Raw genomic sequence first — 22,778 nt, forward strand, 5'->3', positions numbered from 1 at the left:
GAATTAACTCTAACTGAAATAGATTAATGCTTTTTTCCTAAATGTTGAAATTTGTTTAAATCCATCAGCTCAAAAAGGCTTTCTCGGACAGACTTGGCGCAAGCTACTCCATTCTGCAGATCCCAAGGGAACCCTGGCCTTTACCATTACACCCCTGTACAGGGATAGATACTTACCATAGGCCCAGGGCTGCATCTACAGAGTAGCTGCTGGCCGGAGGAGCGAGCTTGAGGCTATAGTGGTTGATTCAACTCTAACTAAAGCTTTTTTTTCCTAAATACTGGGATCTGTTTAAGGCTGTTGGCTCAAACAGACTTCCTCGGACAGACTTGGCGCAAGCTACTCCATTCTGCAGATCCCAAGGGAACCCTGGTTTTTACCATTACACCCCTGTACAGGGATAGATACTTACCATAGGCCCAGGGTTGCATCTACAGAGTAGCTGCTGGCCGGAGGAGTGCGCTTGAGGCTTGAGTAGTTGAATCAATCCTAACTAAAGAAAAACCTATCTAATGCCACTTTCTTGTTAGGACCTGTCTGAGGCCTATGGCTCAAAAAAGCTTCTTTGGAAAGACTTGGCAAAAGCCAGTCTATCCTACAGGTTCCAAAGGAACTCTGGCCTTCACTCTTATAGCACTGTACAGCGATAAAGACTTATTACAGGGCCTTGATTGCATCTACATAGTAGATGCTGACTGGAGGGGCAAACTTAAGGCTAGAATGGTTCAGCCAACCCTAACTATTGCTACTTTCTTAAATGTTAAGATATTTCTGAGGCCGTTGGCTCAAACAGGCTTCCTTGGACAGACTGGGCGCAAAACACACCATTTCTGATGTTTCCAAATGAACCCTGGGCTTCACCCTTGAACCTCTTTACAGGGACCGTTTCATAGTTTTAAGGTTGAAAGACACAAGTCCATCAAGTTCAACCTAAAAGCTAATGTGTTGATCCAGAGGAAGGCAAAAACCCCATGAGGCAGATGCTAATTGCCCCATATTAGGGGAAAAATTCCTTCCCGACTCCACATATGGCAATCAGACTAGTTCCCTGGATCAACGTCCCATAACAAAATCTAGTACGGATAACCTGCAATTTTATATTATTCAAGAAAGGCACACACATGCCCTCCTTGAATTTTTTTTAGAAAATTAAGTATTTCAATTTCATGTGGTAGAGAGTTTCATAACCTCATTGCTCACACAATAAAAATTTGCCAACTAACTTCCTTTAGACAAAGTGAATTAGGATGTTTATGCTAGAGTAATTGAATTAACTCTAACTGAAATAGATTAATGCTTTTTTCCTAAATGTTGAAATTTGTTTAAATCCATCAGCTCAAAAAGGCTTTCTCGGACAGACTTGGCGCAAGCTACTCCATTCTGCAGATCCCAAGGGAACCCTGGCCTTTACCATTACACCCCTGTACAGGGATAGATACTTACCATAGGCCCAGGGCTGCATCTACAGAGTAGCTGCTGGCCGGAGGAGCGAGCTTGAGGCTATAGTGGTTGATTCAACTCTAACTAAAGCTTTTTTTTCCTAAATACTGGGATCTGTTTAAGGCTGTTGGCTCAAACAGACTTCCTCGGACAGACTTGGCGCAAGCTACTCCATTCTGCAGATCCCAAGGGAACCCTGGTTTTTACCATTACACCCCTGTACAGGGATAGATACTTACCATAGGCCCAGGGTTGCATCTACAGAGTAGCTGCTGGCCGGAGGAGTGCGCTTGAGGCTTGAGTAGTTGAATCAATCCTAACTAAAGAAAAACCTATCTAATGCCACTTTCTTGTTAGGACCTGTCTGAGGCCTATGGCTCAAAAAAGCTTCTTTGGAAAGACTTGGCAAAAGCCAGTCTATCCTACAGGTTCCAAAGGAACTCTGGCCTTCACTCTTATAGCACTGTACAGCGATAAAGACTTATTACAGGGCCTTGATTGCATCTACATAGTAGATGCTGACTGGAGGGGCAAACTTAAGGCTAGAATGGTTCAGCCAACCCTAACTATTGCTACTTTCTTAAATGTTAAGATATTTCTGAGGCCGTTGGCTCAAACAGGCTTCCTTGGACAGACTGGGCGCAAAACACACCATTTCTGATGTTTCCAAATGAACCCTGGGCTTCACCCTTGAACCTCTTTACAGGGACCGTTTCATAGTTTTAAGGTTGAAAGACACAAGTCCATCAAGTTCAACCTAAAAGCTAATGTGTTGATCCAGAGGAAGGCAAAAACCCCATGAGGCAGATGCTAATTGCCCCATATTAGGGGAAAAATTCCTTCCCGACTCCACATATGGCAATCAGACTAGTTCCCTGGATCAACGTCCCATAACAAAATCTAGTACGGATAACCTGCAATTTTATATTATTCAAGAAAGGCACACACATGCCCTCCTTGAATTTTTTTTAGAAAATTAAGTATTTCAATTTCATGTGGTAGAGAGTTTCATAACCTCATTGCTCACACAATAAAAATTTGCCAACTAACTTCCTTTAGACAAAGTGAATTAGGATGTTTATGCTAGAGTAATTGAATTAACTCTAACTGAAATAGATTAATGCTTTTTTCCTAAATGTTGAAATTTGTTTAAATCCATCAGCTCAAAAAGGCTTTCTCGGACAGACTTGGCGCAAGCTACTCCATTCTGCAGATCCCAAGGGAACCCTGGCCTTTACCATTACACCCCTGTACAGGGATAGATACTTACCATAGGCCCAGGGCTGCATCTACAGAGTAGCTGCTGGCCGGAGGAGCGAGCTTGAGGCTATAGTGGTTGATTCAACTCTAACTAAAGCTTTTTTTTCCTAAATACTGGGATCTGTTTAAGGCTGTTGGCTCAAACAGACTTCCTCGGACAGACTTGGCGCAAGCTACTCCATTCTGCAGATCCCAAGGGAACCCTGGTTTTTACCATTACACCCCTGTACAGGGATAGATACTTACCATAGGCCCAGGGTTGCATCTACAGAGTAGCTGCTGGCCGGAGGAGTGCGCTTGAGGCTTGAGTAGTTGAATCAATCCTAACTAAAGAAAAACCTATCTAATGCCACTTTCTTGTTAGGACCTGTCTGAGGCCTATGGCTCAAAAAAGCTTCTTTGGAAAGACTTGGCAAAAGCCAGTCTATCCTACAGGTTCCAAAGGAACTCTGGCCTTCACTCTTTCAGCTCTGTACAGCGATAAAGACTTATTGCAGGGCCTTGATTGCATCTACATAGTAGATACTGACTGGAGGGGCAAACTTAAGGCTAGAATGGTTCAGCCAACCCTAACTATTGCTACTTTCTTAAATGTTAGGATATTTCTGAGGCCGTTGGCTCAAACAGGCTTCCTTGGACAGACTGGGCGCAAAACACACCATTTCTGATGTTTCCAAATGAACCCTGGGCTTCACCCTTGAACCTCAATACATGGACAGTTTCATAGTTTTAAGGTTGAAAGACACAAGTCCATCAAGTTCAACCTAAAAGCTAATGTGTTGATCCAGAGGAAGGCAAAAACCCCATGAGGCAGATGCTAATTGCCCCATATTAGAGGAAAAATTCCTTCCCGACTCCACATATGGCAATCAGACTAGTTCCCTGGATCAACATCCCATAACAAAATCTAGTACGGATAACCTGCAATTTTATATTATTCAAGAAAGGCACACATATGCCCTCCTTGAATTTTTTTTAGAAAATTAAGTATTTCAAGTTCATGTGGTAGAGAGTTCCATAACCTTATTGCTCACACAATAAAAATTTGCCAACTAACTTCCTTTAGACAAAGTGAATTAGGATCTTTATGCTAGAGTAATTGAATTAACTCTAACTGAAATAGATTAATGCTTTTTTCCTAAATGTTGAAATTTGTTTAAATCCATCAGCTCAAAAAGGCTTTCTCGGACAGACTTGGCGCAAGCTACTCCATTCTGCAGATCCCAAGGGAACCCTGGCCTTTACCATTACACGCCTGTACATGGATAGATACTTACCATAGGCCCAGGGCTGCATCTACAGAGTAGCTGCTGGCCGGAGGAGCGAGCTTGAGGCTATAGTGGTTGATTCAACTCTAACTGAAGCTTTTTTTTTTCCTAAATACTGGGATCTGTTTAAGGCTGTTGGCTCAAACAGACTTCCTCGGACAGACTTGGCGCAAGCTACTCCATTCTGCAGATCCCAAGGGAACCCTGGTTTTTACCATTACACCCCTGTACAGGGATAGATACTTACCATAGGCCCAGGGTTGCATCTACAGAGTAGCTGCTGGCCGGAGGAGTGCACTTGAGGCTTGAGTAGTTGAATCAATCCTAACTAAAGAAAAACCTATCTAATGCCACTTTCTTGTTAGGACCTGTCTGAGGCCTATGGCTCAAAAAAGCTTCTTTGGAAAGACTTGGCAAAAGCCAGTCTATCCTACAGGTTCCAAAGGAACTCTGGCCTTCACTCTTACAGCACTGTACAGCGATAAAGACTTATTACAGGGCCTTGATTGCATCTACATAGTAGATGCTGACTGGAGGGGCAAACTTAAGGCTAGAATGGTTCAGCCAACCCTAACTATTGCTACTTTCTTAAATGTTAAGATATTTCTGAGGCCGTTGGCTCAAACAGGCTTCCTTGGACAGACTGGGCGCAAAACACACCATTTCTGATGTTTCCAAATGAACCCTGGGCTTCACCCTTGAACCTCTTTACAGGGACCGTTTCATAGTTTTAAGGTTGAAAGACACAAGTCCATCAAGTTCAACCTAAAAGCTAATGTGTTGATCCAGAGGAAGGCAAAAACCCCATGAGGCAGATGCTAATTGCCCCATATTAGGGGAAAAATTCCTTCCCGACTCCACATATGGCAATCAGACTAGTTCCCTGGATCAACGTCCCATAACAAAATCTAGTACGGATAACCTGCAATTTTATATTATTCAAGAAAGGCACACACATGCCCTCCTTGAATTTTTTTTAGAAAATTAAGTATTTCAATTTCATGTGGTAGAGAGTTTCATAACCTCATTGCTCACACAATAAAAATTTGCCAACTAACTTCCTTTAGACAAAGTGAATTAGGATGTTTATGCTAGAGTAATTGAATTAACTCTAACTGAAATAGATTAATGCTTTTTTCCTAAATGTTGAAATTTGTTTAAATCCATCAGCTCAAAAAGGCTTTCTCGGACAGACTTGGCGCAAGCTACTCCATTCTGCAGATCCCAAGGGAACCCTGGCCTTTACCATTACACCCCTGTACAGGGATAGATACTTACCATAGGCCCAGGGCTGCATCTACAGAGTAGCTGCTGGCCGGAGGAGCGAGCTTGAGGCTATAGTGGTTGATTCAACTCTAACTAAAGCTTTTTTTTCCTAAATACTGGGATCTGTTTAAGGCTGTTGGCTCAAACAGACTTCCTCGGACAGACTTGGCGCAAGCTACTCCATTCTGCAGATCCCAAGGGAACCCTGGTTTTTACCATTACACCCCTGTACAGGGATAGATACTTACCATAGGCCCAGGGTTGCATCTACAGAGTAGCTGCTGGCCGGAGGAGTGCGCTTGAGGCTTGAGTAGTTGAATCAATCCTAACTAAAGAAAAACCTATCTAATGCCACTTTCTTGTTAGGACCTGTCTGAGGCCTATGGCTCAAAAAAGCTTCTTTGGAAAGACTTGGCAAAAGCCAGTCTATCCTACAGGTTCCAAAGGAACTCTGGCCTTCACTCTTTCAGCTCTGTACAGCGATAAAGACTTATTGCAGGGCCTTGATTGCATCTACATAGTAGATACTGACTGGAGGGGCAAACTTAAGGCTAGAATGGTTCAGCCAACCCTAACTATTGCTACTTTCTTAAATGTTAGGATATTTCTGAGGCCGTTGGCTCAAACAGGCTTCCTTGGACAGTCTGGGCGCAAAACACACCATTTCTGATGTTTCCAAATGAACCCTGGGCTTCACCCTTGAACCTCAATACATGGACAGTTTCATAGTTTTAAGGTTGAAAGACACAAGTCCATCAAGTTCAACCTAAAAGCTAATGTGTTGATCCAGAGGAAGGCAAAAACCCCATGAGGCAGATGCTAATTGCCCCATATTAGAGGAAAAATTCCTTCCCGACTCCACATATGGCAATCAGACTAGTTCCCTGGATCAACGTCCCATAACAAAATCTAGTACGGATAACCTGCAATTTTATATTATTCAAGAAAGGCACACATATGCCCTCCTTGAATTTTTTTTAGAAAATTAAGTATTTCAAGTTCATGTGGTAGAGAGTTCCATAACCTTATTGCTCACACAATAAAAATTTGCCAACTAACTTCCTTTAGACAAAGTGAATTAGGATCTTTATGCTAGAGTAATTGAATTAACTCTAACTGAAATAGATTAATGCTTTTTTCCTAAATGTTGAAATTTGTTTAAATCCATCAGCTCAAAAAGGCTTTCTCGGACAGACTTGGCGCAAGCTACTCCATTCTGCAGATCCCAAGGGAACCCTGGCCTTTACCATTACACCCCTGTACAGGGATAGATACTTACCATAGGCCCAGGGCTGCATCTACAGAGTAGCTGCTGGCCGGAGGAGCGAGCTTGAGGCTATAGTGGTTGATTCAACTCTAACTAAAGCTTTTTTTTCCTAAATACTGGGATCTGTTTAAGGCTGTTGGCTCAAACAGACTTCCTCGGACAGACTTGGCGCAAGCTACTCCATTCTGCAGATCCCAAGGGAACCCTGGTTTTTACCATTACACCCCTGTACAGGGATAGATACTTACCATAGGCCCAGGGTTGCATCTACAGAGTAGCTGCTGGCCGGAGGAGTGCGCTTGAGGCTTGAGTAGTTGAATCAATCCTAACTAAAGAAAAACCTATCTAATGCCACTTTCTTGTTAGGACCTGTCTGAGGCCTATGGCTCAAAAAAGCTTCTTTGGAAAGACTTGGCAAAAGCCAGTCTATCCTACAGGTTCCAAAGGAACTCTGGCCTTCACTCTTTCAGCTCTGTACAGCGATAAAGACTTATTGCAGGGCCTTGATTGCATCTACATAGTAGATACTGACTGGAGGGGCAAACTTAAGGCTAGAATGGTTCAGCCAACCCTAACTATTGCTACTTTCTTAAATGTTAGGATATTTCTGAGGCCGTTGGCTCAAACAGGCTTCCTTGGACAGACTGGGCGCAAAACACACCATTTCTGATGTTTCCAAATGAACCCTGGGCTTCACCCTTGAACCTCAATACATGGACAGTTTCATAGTTTTAAGGTTGAAAGACACAAGTCCATCAAGTTCAACCTAAAAGCTAATGTGTTGATCCAGAGGAAGGCAAAAACCCCATGAGGCAGATGCTAATTGCCCCATATTAGAGGAAAAATTCCTTCCCGACTCCACATATGGCAATCAGACTAGTTCCCTGGATCAACGTCCCATAACAAAATCTAGTACGGATAACCTGCAATTTTATATTATTCAAGAAAGGCACACATATGCCCTCCTTGAATTTTTTTTAGAAAATTAAGTATTTCAAGTTCATGTGGTAGAGAGTTCCATAACCTTATTGCTCACACAATAAAAATTTGCCAACTAACTTCCTTTAGACAAAGTGAATTAGGATCTTTATGCTAGAGTAATTGAATTAACTCTAACTGAAATAGATTAATGCTTTTTTCCTAAATGTTGAAATTTGTTTAAATCCATCAGCTCAAAAAGGCTTTCTCGGACAGACTTGGCGCAAGCTACTCCATTCTGCAGATCCCAAGGGAACCCTGGCCTTTACCATTACACGCCTGTACATGGATAGATACTTACCATAGGCCCAGGGCTGCATCTACAGAGTAGCTGCTGGCCGGAGGAGCGAGCTTGAGGCTATAGTGGTTGATTCAACTCTAACTGAAGCTTTTTTTTTTCCTAAATACTGGGATCTGTTTAAGGCTGTTGGCTCAAACAGACTTCCTCGGACAGACTTGGCGCAAGCTACTCCATTCTGCAGATCCCAAGGGAACCCAGGTTTTTACCATTACACCCCTGTACAGGGATAGATACTTACCATAGGCCCAGGGTTGCATCTACAGAGTAGCTGCTGGCCGGAGGAGTGCGCTTGAGGCTTGAGTAGTTGAATCAATCCTAACTAAAGAAAAACCTATCTAATGCCACTTTCTTGTTAGGACCTGTCTGAGGCCTATGGCTCAAAAAAGCTTCTTTGGAAAGACTTGGCAAAAGCCAGTCTATCCTACAGGTTCCAAAGGAACTCTGGCCTTCACTCTTACAGCCCTGTACAGCGATAAAGACTTATTACATGGCCTTGATTGCATCTACATAGTAGATGCTGACTGGAGGGGCAAACTTAAGGCTAGAATGGTTCAGCCACCCTAACTATTGCTACTTTCTGAAATGTTAGGATATTTCTGAGGCCGTTGGCTCAAACAGGCTTCCTTGGACAGACTGGGCGCAAAACACACCATTTCTGATGGTTCCAAATGAACCCTGGGCTTCACCCTTGAACCTCAATACAGGGACAGTTTCATAGTTTTAAGGTTGAAAGACACAAGTCCATCAAGTTCAACCTAAAAGCTAATGTGTTGATCCAGAGGAAGGCAAAAACCCCATGAGGCAGATGCTAATTGCCCCATTTTAGGGGAAAAATTCCTTCCCGACTCCACATATGGCAATCAGACTAGTTCCCTGGATCAACGTCCCATAATAAAATCTATTACCACTAACCTGAAATGTTATATTATTCAAGGAACATTTTTCATCAAGCAGTTTTCACCGGAAATGTGTTGCACAACTGTTTGAATCTCAGTAAATTCCTGCGCAACTTACATTTAAATACTCTGACCTTTTTACACCCACTCTTTTAACTTCTTAAATAGTGAACAGAGCTTATCTGGACCGCTTGTGGCTTAGCTTTACCTGAAAACTTATTACAAATTAGGCTGGAAAAGTGGTGTAAAATAGGACTGAAATTGACTCCATCTTTTGACTGGAGTACATTTCTTGAGGTGTAGTACGTCAGCTTTAAGGGGATATTTCAATAAATGAATGACCCTGGCTGCAGGTATAAAGAATCAAACTGTGCTGTCCTGACCCATTCCTGGGATTGTGTATGGCACTGACATCACCTCAATACTGCCGCAGCCAACAAATGTAATCAGACGGACTGCCCAGCTGAGCGCACTGAGCTGCTGCAGCTCTGAGATGGTGGAACCTCTTTTTTTTAATTAAATGACCTGCAGCTAGGGACATTCATTTATTGAAAGGGAACAACCCCTTTAAGGATGAGTCAAGTTCATTAAGAGGTTTAGTCTTTTTAACCCCTTAAGCCCCGCGGGTGGTTTGCACGTTAATGACCGGGCCAATTTTTACAATTCTGACCACTGTCACTTTATGAGGTAATTACTCTGGAACGCTTCAACGGATCCCCCTGATTCTGAGATTGTTTTTTCGTGACATATTGTACTTCATGATTGTGGAAAAATTTCTTCGATATCACTTGCGTTTATTTGTGAAAAAAATGGAAATTTGGCGAAAATTTTGAAAATTTTGCAATTTTCAAAATTTTAATTTTTAAGCCCTGAAATCAGAGCGATATGTCACACAAAAGAGTTAATAAATAACATTTCCCACATGTCTACTTTACATCAGCACAATTTTGGAACCAAATTTTTTTTTTGTTAGGGAGCTATAAGGGTTAAAAGTTGACCAGCGATTTCTCATTTTTCCAACAAAATTTACAAAACCATTTTTTTAGGGACCACATCACATTTGAAGTCACTTGGAGAGGTCTTTTTGACAGAAAATACCCAAAAGTGACACCATTATAAAAACTGCACCCCTCAAGGTGCTCAAAACCACATTCAAGAACTTTATTAACCCTTCAGGTGCTTCACAGGAATTTTTTGAATGTGGAAGAAAAAAATGAACATTTAACTTTTTTCACAAAAATGTTACTTTAGACCCAATTTTTTTTATTTTCACAGGGGTAACAAGAAAAAATGGACCCCAAAATTTGTTGTGCAATTTCCCCTGGGCACGCAGATACCCAATATTTGGGGAAAAAACACTGTTTGGGCGCACGGCAGGGCTCGGAAAGGAAGGAGCGCCATTTGACTTTTTGATTGTAAAATTTGCTTGAATAATTACCGGACGCCATGTTGTGTTTGGAGAGCCCCTGTGTGCCCAAACTTTGGAGCTCCCCAAAAGTGACCCCATTTTGGAAACTAGACCCCCCAAGGCACCTATCTAGATGCATAGTGAGCACTTGGAACCCCCAGGTGCTTCACAAATTGATTCGTAAAAATGAAAAAGTGAAAAAAAAAACACTTTTTCATTTTTACGAATCAATTTGTGAAGCACCTGAGGGTTCCAAGTGCTCACAATGCATCTAGATAGGTACCTTGGGGGGTCTAGTTTCCAAAATGGGGTCACTTGTGGGGGAGCTCCAATGTTTGGACACACAGGGACTCTCTAAATACAACATGGTATCCGCTAACAAATTGAATGGAAAATCGGCTCAAATTGTTAGCGGACACCACATTGCGTTTGGAGAGCCCCTCTGTGCCCAAACTTTGGAGCTACCCCACAAGTGACCCCATTTTGGAAACTAGACCCCCCAAGGCACCTTTCTAGATGCATAGTGAGCACTTGGAACCCCCAGGTGCTTCACAAATTGATTCGTAAAAATGAAAAAGTGAAAAAAAAAACACTTTCATTTTTACGAATCAATTTGTGAAGCACCTAGGGGTTCAGAGTGCTCACTATGCATCTAGATAGGTGCCTTGGGGGGTCTAGTTTCTAAAATGGGGTCACTTGTGGGGGAGCTCCAATGTTTGGGCACACAGGGACTCTCTAAATGCAACATGGTATCCGCTAACAAATTGAATGGAAAATCGGCTCAAATTGTTAGCGGACACCACATTGCGTTTGGAGAGCCCCTCTGTGCCCAAACTTTGGAGCTCCCCCACAAGTGACCCCATTTTGGAAACTAGACCCCCCAAGGCACCTTTCTAGATGCATAGTGAGCACTTGGAACCCCCAGGTGCTTCACAAATTGATTCGTAAAAATGAAAAAGTGAAAAAAAAAACACTTTTTCATTTTTATGAATCAATTTGTGAAACACCTGGGGTTCCAAGTGCTCACTATGCATCTAGATAGGTGCCTTGGGGGGTCTAGTTTCCAAAATGGGGTCACTTGTGGGGGAGCTCCAATGTTTGGGCACACAGGGACTCTCCAAATGCAACATGATATCCGCTAACAAATTGAGCCGACAATTTGTTAGCGGATATCATGTTGCATTTGGAGAGTTCCTGTGTGCCCAAACATTGGAGCTCCCCCACAAGTGACCCCATTTTGGAAACTAGACCCCCCAAGGCACCTATCTAGATTCATAGTGAGCACTTGGAACCCCAGGTGCTTCACAAATTGATTCATAAAAATGAAAAAGTGTTTTTTTTTTCACTTTTTCATTTTTACGAATCAATTTGTGAAGCACCTGGGGGTTCCAAGTGCTCACTATGCATCTAGATAGGTGCCTTGGGGGGTCTAGTTTCCAAAATGGGGTCACTTGTGGGGGAGCTCCAATGTTTTGGCACACAGGGGCTCTCCAAACGCAACATGGCGTCCGCTAACAATTTGAGCCGATTTTCCATTCAATTTGTTAGCGGACACCATGTCGCGTTTGGAGAGCCCGTGATGTGCCTAAACAGTGGAGCTCCCCCACAAGTGTCCCCATTTTGGAAACTATACCCCTCAAGGATTTTATTAAGGTGTATAGTGAACATTTTGAACCCAGAGGTACGGCACAGAATTTGTTTACATTAGGTCATCATATTGAATAAGTTGTCATTATTCTTGAGCGCAAGTGCTCGCTACTTGAGTTTGCATCGGGTACTCAGGTATGCACCATGTACAGCGTGTGCTCGAGTGACATGCTCGAGTCCCTGCTCCGCATGTTTCACGGTTATTAGACACCCAAAAAAAAACATGCGGGGATCGCTCGTGCATGGCAGGCAATCCCCGTAAAGTTTTTTGGCCGCGAAGCATATGGGGCAGAGACTCGAGCATGTCACTCAAATACCCACGATACTCAATGCATACCAGAGCACCCGATGCAAACTCAAGTAGCGAGCACTTGCTCTCAACACTAGTCGCCATATCGTCATCTTTTTTTCTTACTTTTGAAAAAAATCCCAACCCCAGCCCTAACCCTAGCACAACCCTAGCCCTAGCACAACCCTAGCCCTAGCACAACCCTAGCCCCAGCACAACCCTAGCCCCAGCACAACCCTAGCCCCAGCACAACACTAGCCCCAGCACAACACTAGCCCCAGCACAACCCTAGCCCCAGCACAACCCTAGCCCCAGCACAACCCTAGCCCTAGCCCAATCTTAACCCAAGAGTTTATTTTTGACGCTGTTCCTTGTGCGGTATAAGTGATTAGACGACTTTATTCTTCGGGTCGGTGTGATTACAGCAATGCCAGAATCATATGGGGTTTTTATGACTGACAGCTGTCACACACTAAAAGACGCATTTTTTGTAAAATCTAGTTTTTGCATCGCCATATTTTGAGAGCTATAATTTTTCCAGATTTTGGCAGACAGTCATGTGACGGCTCGTTTTTTGCGGGATGACTTGACGTTGTTATTGGTGCCATTTTCAGGCACGTGACATTTTTTGATCGCTTTCTATTCCGATTTTTGGGAGGCAGAATAAACAAAAACCAACAATTCAGGAATTGTTTTTTTTTTTTTTTTTTATTCTGTTCCGCGTGTGGTAAAATTGATGAGGTAGCTTTATTCTTCGGGTCAGTACGTTTACAGCGGTACCACATTTGTATCATTTTTCTATGTTTTGGCGCTTATACACAATAAAAGCTATTTTATAGAAAAAAATATTTTTTAGCATCGCTTTATTCTGAGAGCTATAACTTTTTTATTTTTCGGCTGATGGAGCTGTATGGTGGCTTGTTTTTTGCGGGACGAGATGACGTTTTCAGCGGTATCATTTTTATTTATATGCGTCTTTTTGATCGCGTGTTATTCCCCTTTTTGTTTGGCGGTATGGTGATAAAGCATTGTTTTTTGCTTCGTTTTTTTTTTTTTTTTTTTACCGTATTCACTGAAGGGGTTAACTAGTGGGACAGTTTTATAGGTCAGGTTGTTCCGGACGCGGCGATACCAAATATGTGTACTTTTATTGTTTTTTTTTTTTTTGTTATAATAATATTTATTGATGGGTACATTATATTTTTATTTTTGGTATATTATTTTTTTTATTTTTTTATAATATTTTTGCACATTTTATTATTTTTTTTTCCACTTTCACACAGTTTATACACTTTATTACTTTGTCCCACTCTGGGACTTTCACTTTTTTTTTTCTGATCGCCTGCATGGCACAGGAATGAAGCACCATCCCTATGCCATGAAGGCTGTCAGAAGTGCACAGTGTGAAGATTGCTTGGAGCTGCACTGCGCATGCCCAAGCAATCTTCCTGCTCTCTGGTGACCCGGATGTTGTCATGACGACATCGGGTCGTCATGGCAACACCCGGGAAGCCTTTGCAGACTGCGCTGGAAGCCGGAAGAGGAGGTGAGTATCGCCGATCACCTCCCCTTGCCCCCGCAATGCCGCGATCGACTTCGATCACAGCATCGCGGGGGTTAATGTGCTGGGAGCGGTGCAGGACCGCTCCCTGCACATAGTACCGGGTGTCAGCTGTGACAATCAGCTGACACCCGGCGGCGATCGCGCCCGCACAGCCTGTGTGCGCGCGCGATCGCCATGACGTACTAATACGGGTCTGGCTCTTAAGTCCCAGGGCACAGACGCGTATTAGTACGTCAGATGTTATTAAGGGGTTAATGAATTTGGTGCACGTTCCTCCAATAGGCGCTTCATGAATGCTGGTATAGAAATCCACCAGCCTTGATGAATCGGCCACCATAGGTTTACATGGCATGAGCATATACAGAACAGTTGTGTAGTATACGTTACCAGGCCCTCATGATGCTCTTGGTCCTGGATGGCCTTCCACAGTCTGCTTTCTTGCTTCATCATCTTGAAGGGCTCCACTTTCTTTTCTTCTGGCTGGCATGGTGCGGCTCTATCATCCTGCTCCTTTAACACGAAGGGACGAATGACTGTAAAGCTGCCAGGAGCGTTTTTTTATCCCCTTAGATCATTGTGACACCACAAAGTGATGACATAGACAAGTGGGTGAGGCGCCTTTATTCAGTCATCGGGTGTGGTCAGAAGAAATTAGCATATTCCGTGATGTTACTACAATGAGAACAGACATGAACATTCTATTCGGAACCCGACCGCCATTATCAGCGGAACCTTCACTGCTGTCAGATTGGCACTAAAAACAAAAAGAGACAGCGGTGAACCTGGACAGTAACAATCTACAGGGACAGTGACTGCTAAGCGGACTTCATGTCAGATGTTATGCAGTTTTGTCAGAAAAAAAACAATAAAATATGTAAAAGACAGGCTCCAATAAACCTTAAACACTGGGCTGTAGTCACAGATTCTCCTTCCACCTGCAGCACATTGCTCCCCTGCCTAACCCTCCCCGTCCTGCAGCATATTTCTCACCGCTTAATTCTCCCACTCCTGCAGCACATCACTCCCCTGTCTAAACCTCCCCCTCTTGCGGCACATTGCTCCCGTCTAATCCTCCCCTCCTTGCAGCACATTGTGCCCTTTCTAAATCTCCCCCTTCCTGCACCACATCACCCACTGCCAAATTCCCTCTTGCACCACATCGCCCTCTGCCAAATCCTGCACTTCCTGCAGCATATCGCTCCCTGCCTAATCCTCTCCTATTGCATTACATCACTCCCCTGCATAAGCCACCTCTTCCTGCAGCACATCGCTTCCCTGCCTAAGCCTCCCCCTCCTGCATTACATCACTCCCCTGCCTAATCCTCCTCTTCCTGCAGCACAGCGCTCCCTGCCTAATCCTCCTCTTCCTGCAGCACAGCGCTCCCTGCCTAATCCTTCTCTTCCTGCAGCACATCGCTCCCCTGACCCCCTCTTACGTGACATCTTTTCTATCAGTTACATTTGTGAAGTAACTGCTGTCTCCTGTGAGCAGTGGAGAGCGAAGCTGAGAGCCAGGAGGCTCTGCCCCTCTGCCCCTTCTTGCCACATCATCATCCATCTACATCAGGGCTGTCAAACTCAAATATATAGAGGGCCAAAAGGAAGAGTTTAACTCTGAAAAATAAGTCAACACTTTATCAGATGTTTCTGTGAAAACTTGAGTACAACAAATAAGATTTTGTTATTTTCCCTCAGTTATAAAAAAAATAGTTATGAGAAAAGTGTGACAAAAAGGAGTCATAAAATGCACCAAAATGAAATATCACAATTTATGGCTCAAATTGAGGTGAAGCAAGGAAGAGGTTGAGCTTAGCTAATGATATGCATCAAACATACAGGTGCTTCTCACAAAATTAGAATATCATCAAAAAGTTTATTTATTTCAGTTCTTCAATCCAAAAAGTGAAACTCATATATTATACAGAGTCATTACAGAGTGATCTATTTCAAGTGTTTTTTTCTGTTAATGTTGATAATGATGGCTTACAGCCAATGAAAACACAAAAGTCATTATCTCAGTAAATTAGAATAATTAACAAAAAACACCTGCAAAGGCTTCTTACGCATTTAAAAAGGTCCCTTTGTCTGTTTCAGTAGGCTCCACAATCATGGGGAAGACTGCTGACTTGACAGATGTCCAGAAGGCAGTCATTGACACACTCCACAAGGAGTGTAAACCACAAAAGGTCATTGCTAAAGAAGCTGGCTGTTAACAGAGTGCTGTATCCAAGCATATTTATGGAAAGTTGAGTGGAAAGAAAAAGTGTGGTAGGAAGAGGTGCACAAGCAACCGGGATAACCGCAGCCTTGAAAAGATTGTTAAGGAAAGGCCATTCAAACATTTGGGGAAGATTCACAAGGAGTGGACTGCTGCTGGAGTCATTGCTTCAAGAGCCATCACACACAGACGTATCCAGGACATGGGCTACAAGTGTCACATTCCTTGTGTCGAGCCACTCATCACCAATAGACAACGCCAGAAGCATCTTACCTGGGCCAAGGAGAAAAACACCTGGACTGTTGCTCAGTGGTCCAAGGTGTTGTTTTCCGATGAAAGTAAATTTTGCATTTAATTTGGAAATCAAGGTCCCAGAGTCTGGAGGAAGAGTGGAGAGGCCACAATCCAAGCTGCTGGAGGTCTCGTGTGAAGTTTCCACAATCGGTGATGGTTTGGGGAGCCATGTCATCTGCTGGTGTAGGTCCACTGTGTTTTATCAAGACCAAAGTCAGCGCACCCGTCTACCAGGACATTGTAGAGCCCTTCATGCTTCCCTCTGCCGACAAGCTTTATGGAGATGGAAATGTCATTTTCCAGCAGGACTTGGCCCCTGTCCACACGGCCAAAAGTACCAATACCTGGTTTACACAACAGTATCACTGTGCTTGATTGGCAGCAAACTCACCTGACCTTAACCCCATAGAGAATCTATTATAGAGAATCTATGGGGTATTGTCAAGAGAAAGATGAGAGACACCAGACCCAACAATGCAGACGAGCTGAAGGCTGCTATCAAAGCCACCTGGGCTTCCATAACACCTCAGCAGTGCCACAGGCTGATCGCCTCCATGCCACATTGCCGCATTGATGCAGTAATTGATGCAAAAGGAGCCTGGCCAAGTATTGAGGGCATTTACTGAACATACATTTCAGTAGGATAACATTTCAGATTTTAAAAACATTTTTCAAGCTGGTGTTATAAAGTATTCTAATTTACTGAGATAATAACATTAACAGAAATAAACACTTGAAATAGATCACTCTGTCTGTAATGACTCTATATAATATGAGTTTTACTATTTGTATTGAAGAACTGAAATAAATTAACTTTTTGATGATATTCTAATTTTGTGAGAAGCACCTATAGTATGCTATATGCCCAATTTTAACAAATGTACTGCAATTTTTGCTGAATGTGTTCAGAAATGTACTGATGTGTAAGCAGACAAATGCAGAGACTTAGGCTATGTGCCCACGATGCAGAAATGCTCCGGATTTTTCCTGAGCGTTTCTGCATCTCGCTGGCAGAAAAAACGCATGCGGATTGTACATGCGGATTGTACATGCGGATTGTACACGCGGATTGTACACGCGGATTGTACACGCGGATTGTACACGCGGATTGTATATGCGGATTGTACACGCGGATTGTACATGCGGATTGTATATGCGGATTGTACACGCGGATTGTACACGCGGATTGTACACGCGGATTGTATATGCGGATTGTACACGCGGATTGTACATGCGGATTGTACACGCGGATTGTACATGCGGATTGTATATGCGGATTGTACATGCGGATTGTATATGCGGATTGTACACGCGGATTGTACACGCGGATTGTATATGCGGATTGTACACGCGGATTGTACACGCGGATTGTACACGCGGATTGTACATGCGGATTGTATATGCGGATTGTACACGCGGATTGTACACGCGGATTGTACATGCGGATTGTACATGCGGATTGTATATGCGGATTGTACACGCGGATTGTACACGCGGATTGTACATGCGGATTGTACATGCGGATTGTATATGCGGATTGTACACGCGGATTGTACATGCGGATTGTACATGCGGATTGTACATGCGGATTGTACATGCGGATTGTACATGCGTTTTTCCTGCCAGGGACATGCAGAAGTGGAGCGTTCTTCACATGTATTTCCGCATGCGGGTTGACAAGCGCTTTACAAGCGATTTTAGCATCACTTGGAAAGTGCTTGTCAACTTGGTCACACTATAGAAATCCATGAAAACGGCATGGATTTATATAGTGTGACCCCAACGACTGGTTAAAAATCAAAAAATAAATCTATACTTACCTTCCGATGGCCCCCGCAGTCTTGCTTCGCTCCGTCCTGGCTGCCGGCAGATCGCGGTACACTGAAGGACCTGCCGTCACATGACTATGACGTCAGCGCAGGTCCTTCAGTCCATCGCGAGCTGCCGACATGGGAGGACGAGCGCAGCGGGGGCCGTCAGAAGGTAAATATAACATTTATTTTTTATTTTATTCTTTATTTTGACAGGTTCTATGGTACCCGGGTCCGGAGGAGAGTCTCCCATCCTCCACACACGGGTACCATCCGCACATTGAACGCATGTATTCCGCATGTGCTTATCTAGTGAAGCGGAATCCATGCGTTCCAATGCAAGTCAATGGCCAGGAAAACGCTGCGCTTCCGCAAAATAATTGGTAGTGCTGCGTTTTTTTCCGCAATGATAATCCGCAGCGGAAATTTCCGCAGCATGTGCACAGCACATGCGGACTATCATTGGGGAACATGGCAGACCTTCTAACATGCGTCTTTAAGCGTTTCTGCAGCGTTTTTGCCATGCGGAAACGCTTAAAATACGCGTTGTGGGCACACAGCCTTAGGCTATGTGCCCACGTAGCGTTTTTGTAGCGTTTTTGCGGCGTTTTTACGGCCGCGAAAACGCTTGTAAAACAGTCTGCCATGCAAAGCCATGTGAATTCGGATGTGCTGTGCACATGATGCGCTAATTTGCGCGACGAATTCGCATTACTTTGCAAAACGCAGCATGACCATTTCTACTGCGATTACGCTGAAGCTTATTCGCGATGCGTGTGGTATGTGGGAGGAAGACGAGACTACAACTCCTCTTCATCCCGGCTACCACGCGGTGAAAAAAAGAAATAAAAAAGTTAAAAATAAACAAAACCTGTATATTCACCTCTCCGGCGGCCCCCGGTCTGCTCTCCGGTCTCCTCCGGTCTGCTGTCTGTACTGTCAGGACCTGCGGTGACGTCATTTAGTCAGGTGATGGTTGCATGACCGCTGACGTCGGCATCAGGTGATGGTCGCGTGGCCATCAGCTGACTAAATGACGTCACCGCAGGTCCTGACCGTACACTGCAGGACGCTGAAGAGAGAAGACGCGGCCGGGAGCAGACCGGAGGAGACCGGAGAGCAGACCGGGGGCCGCCGGAGAGGTGAATATACCGTTGTTTTTTTTTATTTATTAACGTTTTCTTTTTTTTACTATAGATGCTGCATTTAAAGCATCTAAGTTGTTCACACATTATAGATCCATGTCGGTTGCATGGATTTATATTGTGTGATCAACTTGTCAAGCACTTTTCCAAGTGATGCTCAAAATTGCTTGGAAAAGTGCTTGAAAAAACGCATGTGAAAACGCTTCTCTCTGGCAGAAAAAACGCATGTAAATCTGCATCAAATCTGCTAGGTGTGCACACAGCCTTATAGCTGGTTTTGCTCTGAGCTGAGATGTCCGGGCTGAATAATGCTCTGGGAGCAGAACCCATCAGCAGAATCTGTCTGTTTCCTGCCTTGTAGCAGTGGATCCCGGCTATTTAGCTCACAGAGCATTGTCTACACAAGATACATTTGTATCCAATTTTCAGCTGGGAACAGGACTATGGACAAGTTTTGCAGCAACTGCATTTGTGATAGGAAATGTTGATCAATCTAGATTTTCTTCAGTGTTCTTATTCATTGCAGAAAATCTTAAAAAAGCCGAGGAATGTGGGCAACATGGTGGGTCAATGATTAACGCTGTAGGGCTGGGTTCATATAATAGCAAGGACAACATCTGCAAGGAGTTTGTATGTTCTCCCCGTGTTTGTGTGGGTTTCCTCTGGGTTCTCCGGTTTCCTCCCACACTCCAAAGACATACTGATAGGGAATTCATATTGTGAGCCCCAATGGGGACAGTGATGATAATGTCTATAAGGTGCTACAAAATCTAACGGCGCTATATAAGAGAGTAAAATAAATATATAACTAAATAAAATGAATGTATTAAAAGGCTAAGATTGCAAAGAGCTTGTAAAAACAAGAAACTTTGCAATTTCCTTCTTATTCAAAATCTTCTCTGTTCTCAAGAAGGAAAAGATTTTTAATTCTGCAGTGTACAGCTCATTGCTATGGTTACTGACCACCTGAGAAGTGGCCGGTCTCCTTGGCAAGAAGCGCTCACTTGCAGACTGGTGGACTTCAGCGCCCCTGTGCCTGTCCCATTCTGCAGAGGCAAAGCCGCCTCTGCCCGCAGAATGCAAGAGGGCACAATTCAGACAAGCGGCTCAGCCAAGCCACCGGCCAGAACTGTAAATCTTCAGCTTCTGATGAGAGGAACACAAGACCACCCCTTTAATAAAGGAGTAGAGCAGAACTCATACAGTGATTAGTGGGGGTCTGACACCTAAAATCCCCAGACATCAGCTACTTCTGCAAGATGATGTACACAGTGTTAAGAGCTGGAATAGCACAGCTCCGCACACTGTGCAATGGCTGGTTTCAGGTACTACAGCTCAGATCACAATCATTTCAATAGGAGCTGCAGTACCAAGATCGGCCACTACACAGTGTACAGCGCTGTGCTGTTTGGGCTCTACGCTGAGTATTTCCAGCTGCTGTCTTATTGGTGAGGGGGCCGTGTGTTGGAACCTCACTGATCTGATATTGATGACCAGGGTCGGACTGCGGTGTCTGGGGCCCACAGGGGAAATTAACTCTAGGGGCCCACCTACAGCAAGATGCAAATATCTGTTATCCGCTCTCGCTGTTATAGTGGAGCATTGACTGGCGGCTCCTGCACATCTACTGGGCGACACTCTAACTGGGATGGACATGTTTGCATTAAAGGGCTTCTTTGGTTAAAACTAGTGTTGAGCGAGTATGTTCTGTTAACCCTTTCGGCGAGTATGCTCGGGCCGAGCTCCGAGTATTTATAGCTGCTCGGTGATATGGTTGAATCGCTCCCATGTGCATGATTTGCGACTGTTTGACGGTTTTAATACATGTGAGGAATGTGTAAGAAATAGACATTCCTCACATGTATTAACCCCTTAAGCCGCGGAGCATTTTCCGTTTTTGCATTTTCGCTTTTTGCTCCACTTGTTCCCAGAGCCATAGCGTTTTTATTTTTTAGTCAATATGGCCATGTTAGGGCTTATTTTTTGCGGGACGAGTTGTACTTTTTAACGCCATTACTAGTTTTACCATGCCGTGTACGGGAAAACGGGAAAAAAATTCCAAGCGCCGTGAAATTGCAAAAAAAGTGCAATACCACTGAGGTTTTTTTTTATTTTTTTTACCACGTTCACTGAATGCTAAAACTGACCTGCCATTATTATTCTCCAGGTCATTACGAGTTCGTAGACACCAAACATGTATAGGTTCTTTTTTATTTAAGTGATGAAAAAAAATTCCAAAGTTTGGTAAAAAAAAAAAAAATGGTGCCATTTTCCGAGACCCGTAGCGTCTCCATTTTTCGGGATCTGGGGCAGGGTGAGGGCTTATTTTTTGTGAACCGAGCTGAAGTTTTTATAGATGCTATTTTGGGGTAGATCCGATGTTTTGATCGCCCGTTATTGCATTTTATTGCAATTTTACGGTGACCAAAAAACGTAATTCTGGCGTTTAGAATTTTTTTCTCATTACGCCATTTACCGATCGCATTAATTCTATTTTTATATTGATAGATCAGGCGATTCTGAACGCGGCAATGCCAAATATGTGTATGTGGGGTTTATTTTATGATTTTAGGGGGTGATTTAAACTTTTACATTTTTTTATTTTTTTTCATATTTTTTAAAACTTTTTTTTTTCACTTTTTGCTTGCTTCTGTAGTCTCCATAGGAGACTTGAAGCAGCAACTGTCCGATCGCCTCTGCTACATACAGGGGACCAGCAGTTCCCCTGTATGCAGCAGAAATGGTCCTGTCCTATGAGCGCCGACCACTAGATGGCGCTCATAGCGACAGGATCATTACAACCACTGGTTCTCTGCTGCAGACCCAGGGTTGTCATGACCACACATCGCCGACCCGCGATCATGTGACGGGGTCGCCGATGGGCGGGGTAAGTGACGCGCTTCCAGGAAGCGCGCATTAAATGCCGCTGTCGGAGATTGACAGCGGCATTTAATATGTTAACAGCCGCTGGTGGATCACGATTCCACCCGCGCCTGTTGCGGGCACATGTCAGCTGTAATAATCAGCTGACATGTGCTTGGTTCAGTGCGGGCTCAGCGCCGGAGCCCTCACTGAACCGGAGGATAACGACATGCGCGTACTAATACGTGACATGTCGTTAAGGGGTTAAAGCTGTCAAACAGTTGCAAATCATGCACACGGGAGCGATTCAACCATATCACCGAGCAGCTGTAAATACTCGGCGCTCGGCCCGAGCATACTCGGACAGAACATACTCGCTCAACACTAGTTAAAACAAGTTATCAACGATCCATGGGCTCTACAGGATAGGTGATCACTTATTGAGCATTTGTGTCCGAACATTGGAAAACGCACCTATCGGAAGAATGGGGAAGTTTTATCCCTGACAGAACACTTATCCCTATTTTAAAATGCTGCGGCAGGTGGGACGTCTGACCGCAGCTCTATTCATTCTCTTAGAGACTTGCAAAAAAGAGCAGCGCTCACAGCCACTGAGAGAATGAATGGATCAGTGGTCGCATCTCACATGCCGCTCCAGTCTAATGGGGAGAAAAGCTCCACATTCTGCCGGTGTGTGCAAGCAGTCAGACCCCCACCAATCAATATTATCAATGATCCTGTGGAGAGGTGATTACTTGTTTTCACCGGAGAACCCCTGTAAGTGCATCTCTGCCGCTCTGGTCCAAGTATTTAATCGCTAAGGCCACGGCCCTACTATCAGTATTCGGTCAGTATCCAGTCAGT

This window comes from Phyllobates terribilis, unplaced genomic scaffold (genome assembly GCF_046119375.1).
Source record: "Phyllobates terribilis strain yellow unplaced genomic scaffold, ASM4611937v1 Scaffold_189__1_contigs__length_3638672, whole genome shotgun sequence".
Lineage (NCBI taxonomy): Eukaryota > Metazoa > Chordata > Amphibia > Anura > Dendrobatidae > Phyllobates > Phyllobates terribilis.